Source organism: Solea senegalensis, unplaced genomic scaffold (genome assembly GCF_019176455.1).
Source record: "Solea senegalensis isolate Sse05_10M unplaced genomic scaffold, IFAPA_SoseM_1 scf7180000016981, whole genome shotgun sequence".
Classification (NCBI taxonomy): Eukaryota; Metazoa; Chordata; class Actinopteri; order Pleuronectiformes; family Soleidae; genus Solea; species Solea senegalensis.
The window spans coordinates 1-4603 of record NW_025322168.1 but is presented as its reverse complement, the minus strand read 5'-3'; the positions used below and the strand labels follow the sequence as shown (position 1 = coordinate 4603).

The 4603-nt window shown below is 53.3% G+C and overlaps 8 non-coding genes and 1 pseudogene across 8 annotated transcripts; 7 read left to right on the top strand and 2 right to left on the bottom strand.

Annotated features, from left to right (window-relative positions):
* Nucleotides 1-475: 475 nt before the first annotated feature.
* LOC122763643 lies at nucleotides 476-639 on the top strand. The gene has a single exon (XR_006359270.1). It is a non-coding gene; the product is annotated as a U1 spliceosomal RNA (small nuclear RNA).
* Nucleotides 640-1077: 438 nt separating this feature from the next.
* On the top strand, nucleotides 1078-1190 carry LOC122763646. Its single transcript, XR_006359273.1, has one exon. It is a non-coding gene; the product is annotated as a U5 spliceosomal RNA (small nuclear RNA).
* A 182-nt stretch (nucleotides 1191-1372) lies between these two features.
* On the top strand, nucleotides 1373-1565 carry LOC122763644. Its single transcript, XR_006359271.1, has one exon. It is a non-coding gene; the product is annotated as a U2 spliceosomal RNA (small nuclear RNA).
* A 124-nt stretch (nucleotides 1566-1689) lies between these two features.
* LOC122763649 lies at nucleotides 1690-1808 on the bottom strand (annotated as a pseudogene).
* A 627-nt stretch (nucleotides 1809-2435) lies between these two features.
* LOC122763650 lies at nucleotides 2436-2599 on the top strand. Its single transcript, XR_006359275.1, has one exon. It is a non-coding gene; the product is annotated as a U1 spliceosomal RNA (small nuclear RNA).
* Nucleotides 2600-3038: 439 nt separating this feature from the next.
* On the top strand, nucleotides 3039-3150 carry LOC122763648. Its single transcript, XR_006359274.1, has one exon. It is a non-coding gene; the product is annotated as a U5 spliceosomal RNA (small nuclear RNA).
* A 177-nt stretch (nucleotides 3151-3327) lies between these two features.
* Nucleotides 3328-3519, top strand: LOC122763645. Its single transcript, XR_006359272.1, has one exon. It is a non-coding gene; the product is annotated as a U2 spliceosomal RNA (small nuclear RNA).
* A 331-nt stretch (nucleotides 3520-3850) lies between these two features.
* Nucleotides 3851-3969, bottom strand: LOC122763641. Its single transcript, XR_006359268.1, has one exon. It is a non-coding gene; the product is annotated as a 5S ribosomal RNA (ribosomal RNA).
* A 403-nt stretch (nucleotides 3970-4372) lies between these two features.
* LOC122763642 lies at nucleotides 4373-4536 on the top strand. The gene has a single exon (XR_006359269.1). It is a non-coding gene; the product is annotated as a U1 spliceosomal RNA (small nuclear RNA).
* The last annotated feature ends 67 nt before the right edge of the window (nucleotides 4537-4603 follow it).

The following is a 4603-nucleotide window of genomic DNA, read 5'->3' as shown; positions in this document are numbered from 1 at the left end:
CCAGGCCCGACCCTGCTTAGCTTCCGAGATCAGACGAGATCGGGCGTGCTCAGGGTGGTATGGCCGTAAGCCGGGGGGCTGGGGACACAGACTGCGTTTATGGACTGGGCAAGGCCCCCCTGCGCGTGGAGGGGCTCAAAGGTCAGCCTTTCGGACACACTGCACTTCAGCCTTTATCTCCACCACATGCTACACTCTAGTCCAGTATCGGGAAGCGACACCGAGATGGGCAAGCGGCTGTTGGTGCCGTCATGTCCAGTTGTTGCTGAATCTATAGGAAACGACAGCCAGGTATGCCAGTAAAAAAGGTCGAGTGTTTCCTCTCCAATGTGTGCCGGAGGTTGAAGTTGAACATAGCACAGCATTAACGAGCAACTGAGTCAAGGCATTGGCCTCTGGGATTATTCATTTCCAGCACCATCAGCCAAAGAGCTGTGTCTGGCAAGAGCCACCCGGTGTTTGGCGAGTACACCTCATACTTACCTGGCAGGGGAGATACCATGATCAAGAAGGCTGTTCACCCAGGGCGAGGCTCAGCCATTGCACTCCGGCTGTGTTGACCCCTGCAAATTCCCCAAACGTGGGAGTCTTGACTGCATAATTTTTGCTAGTGGGGTGCTGCGTCCGCGCTTTCCCCCGATGATGTCGTTGTAAGCAAAGGTCAGCCGCCCGAAGTTCAACGTTGTGTGCCCATCTCCACACTTCTCACGTCCTTGCGGAGCACCATCCCCAGTCTTTCCAAGTTGCTGGGAACGTGATGGTTGTGGGTGTTGTCTTTAGCTCAAAGCAAACACGGAGCTGCTTTGCTCATGCACTCACGTCTACCACTAAATGTTGGAGGTGTGCCAGTGAGTGAGGAATGTGCCACAGCCTCAGCGACTGATAGAAAACTGCAGCGCACAACCGACAGTAGGAAAGCGCTTCCAAACATGCAGTCAAATCTGGGCGGTTTCTTGGCCGACTAAGCAAAAACGTTGAAGGAAGGCCGTCCCAAGGGGGCCGGCCGGCCGGCCGACCGAGACTGTGGTGACTCCGGCGGATAGACTCCTCGGCTGCTCTCCAGGACAGGGGCTACGTTGCCTCTGGTTTCTCTTAAAAATGCACAAGTCTTTCGCCTTTTACTAAAGACTTCCGTGGAGAGGGACGTTCAAGAGTTTAAGTTATTTTTGGTGGGCTTTGCTGTAAGGCTGCGCCCTTTGAGTGTGTCAAATGTCAAGCAGCTGTCTGTCAAGGCTCAGAGGTGCACTTAGGTCAACTTTGGGGCGGAGGTGATCAGTAGCAGCAGCCTTTGTTATGCGCCCTTAAAAACATGGCACCACAACAACTGACTTGTGTGCCAAGATCTTGGGTTGGCCCCAGACACCTGTGGGCCATCGCTTCTCGGCCTTTTGGCTAAGATCAAGTGTAGTATCTGTTCTTATCAGTTTAATATCTGATATGTCCTCTAAATGGGGATTAAATATTAAATGCATTTTTGAGCAGTGGGAGGTGAAAACTGGGGCTTGCTCTCTTCACTCCTTGCATTGATCTGGTATTGCAGTGCCACCAGGAACGGTGCACCATTCTCTTTTTTCTGTGAAAAGCAAAGCGAAGCTGAAACCAGAAATACATCAACCCGTGCCTGTGCGTCAATTTAATTGCGAGCCCATGTTTCTTGTAAGGAAGCAGCAGCAGCAGCAGCAGCGTAAAAGCTTACAGCACCTGGTATTCCCAGGCGGTCTCCCATCCAAGTACTAACCCGGCCCCACCCTGCTTAGCTTCCGAGATCAGACGCAGGATCGGGCGGCTCAGGTGGTATGGCCGTAGTTTCCAGGGGCCATGCACAGAGACTGCCTTTATGGATCAGGCAAGGCCCCTGCTCGCGGAGGGGCATCTTCTTGTAAGGAAGCAGCAGGTAAAAGCTGCAGCAGCGGTGTAAAGCTTACAGCACCTGGTATTCCCAGGCGTCTCCCATCCAAGTACTAATCCAGGCCCGACTCCTGCTTGGCTTCCGAAGATCGGACGATCATGCTCAGGTGGAAGCGGCCGTGGTCGGGGCTGGGGGACATGCAGACTGCTTTTGTTGACTGGGCAAGGCCCCCATGCTGCGGAGGGGCTCAAAGCGTCAGCTTCGGATACACCGCACTCAGCCTTTATTCCGCACCACATGCTACACTCTAGTCCAGTATCGGGAAGCGACACCCAGATGGGCAAGCGGCTGTTGGTGCCGTCATGTCCAGTTGTTGCTGAATCTATAGGAAACGCCAGCCAGGTATGCCAGTAAAAAAGGTCGAGTGTTTCCTCTCCAATGTGTGCTGGAGGTTGAAGTGGAACATAGCACAGCATTAACGAGCAACTGAGTCAAGGCATTGGCCTCTGGGATTATTCATTTCCTGCACCATCAGCCAAAGAGCTGTGTCTGGCAACAGCCACCCGGGCTTTGGCGAGTACACCTCATACTTACCTGGCAGGGGAGATACCATGATCAAGAAGGCGGTTCACCCAGGGCGAGGCTCAGCCATTGCACTCCGGCTGTGTTGACCCCAGCAAATTCCCCAAACGGGGGAGTCTTGACTGCATAATTTTTGCTAGTGGGGTGCTGCGTCCGCGCTTTCCCCCGATGATGTCGTCGTAAGCAAAGGTCAGCCGCCCAAAGTTCACCGTTGTGTGCCCATCTCCAAACTTCTCTCGTCCTTGCGGAGCAACATCCCCAGTCTTTCCAAGTTGCTGGGAACGGGATGGTTGTGGGTGTTGTCTTTTAGCTCAAAGCAAACACGGAGCTGCTTTGCTCATGCACTCACGTCTACCACTAAATGTTGGAGGTGTGCCAGTGAGCGAGGAATGTGCCACAGCCTCAGCGACTGATAGAAAACTGCAGCACACAACCGACAGTAGGAACGCGCTTCCAAACATGCAGTCAAATCTGGGCGGTTTATTGGCCGACTAAGCAAAAACGTTGACGGAAGGCCGTCCCAAGGTGGCCGGCCGGCCGGCCGACCGAGACTGTGGTGACTCCGGCGGATAGACTCCTCGGCTGCTCTCCAGGACAGGGGCTACGTTGACTCTGGTTTCTCTTCAAAATGCACAAGTCTTTCGCCTTTACTAAAGACTTCCGTGGAGAGGGACGTTCAAGAGTTTAAGTTATTTTTGGTGGGCTTTGCTGTAAGGCTGCGCCCTTTGAGTGTGTCAAATGTCAAGCAGCTGTCTGTCAAGGCTCAGAGGTGCACTTAGGTCACCCTTGGGGCGGAGGTGTGACTGTAGCAGCAGCCTTGTTATGCCTTAAAGACATGGCACCACAACAACTGACTTGTGTACAAGATCTTAAGCTGGGCTCTAGACACCAGTGGGCCATCGCCGCCTTTTGCCAAAGATCGTAAGTGTAGTATCTGTTCTTATCAGTTTAATATCTGATATGTCCTCTAAATGGGGATTAAATATTAAATGCATTTTTGAGCAGTGGGAGGTGAAAACTGGGGCTTGCTCTCTTCACTCCTTGCATTGACCTGGTATTGCAGTGCCACCAGGAACGGTGCACCATTCTCTTTTTTCTGTGAAAAGCAAAGCGAAGCTGAAACCAGAAAGACATCAACCCGTGCCTGTGCGTCAATTTAATTGTGAGCCCATGTTTCTTGTAAGGAAGCAGCAGCAGCATAAAAGCTTACAGCACCTGGTTTTCCCAGGCGGTCTCCCATCCAAGTACTAATTCAGGCCCCACCCTGCTAGCCTCCCGGTGACGCAGATCGGCGCGTTCAGGTGGTATGGTCAGTGAAGCCCAGGGGCTTACAGAGACCGCCTTATGGATTCAGGCAAGGCCCCTGCTCAAGGAGGGGCATCTTCAAAAGGAAGCAGCAGTGTAAAAGCTGCAGCGTAAAGCTTACAGCACCTGGTAATCCCAGGCGGTCTCCCATCCAAGTACTACCCAGGCCCGCCCCTGCTTGGCTTCCGAGATCAGACGAGATCGGGCGTGCTCAGGGTGGTATGGCCGTAAGCCGGGGGGTTGGGGACACAGACTGCTTTTATGGACTGGGCAAGGCCCCCTGCGCGTGGCGGGGCTCAAAAGTCAGCCTTTCGGACACACTGCACTTCAGCCTTTATCTCCACCACATGCTACACTCTAGTCCAGTATCGGGAAGCGACACCGAGATGGGCAAGCGGCTGTTGGTGCCGTCATGTCCAGTTGTTGCTGAATCTATAGGAAACGACAGCCAGGTATGCCAGTAAAAAAGGTCGAGTGTTTCCTCTCCAATGTGTGCTGGAGGTTGAAGTTGAACATAGCACAGCATTAACGAGCAACTGAGTCAAGGCATTGGCCTCTGGGATTATTCATTTCCAGCACCATCAGCCAAAGAGCTGTGTCTGGCAAGAGCCACCCGGTGTTTGGCGAGTACACCTCATACTTACCTGGCAGGGGAGATACCATGATCATGCAGGCGGTTCACCCAGGGCGAGGCTCAGCCATTGCACTCCGGCTGTGTTGACCCCTGCAAATTCCCCAAACGTGGGAGTCTTGACTGCATAATTTTTGCTAGTGGGGTGCTGCGTCCGCGCTTTCCCCCGATGATGTCGTTGTAAGCAAAGGTCAGCCGCCCGAAGTTCAATGTTGTGTGCCCATCTCCAAACTTCT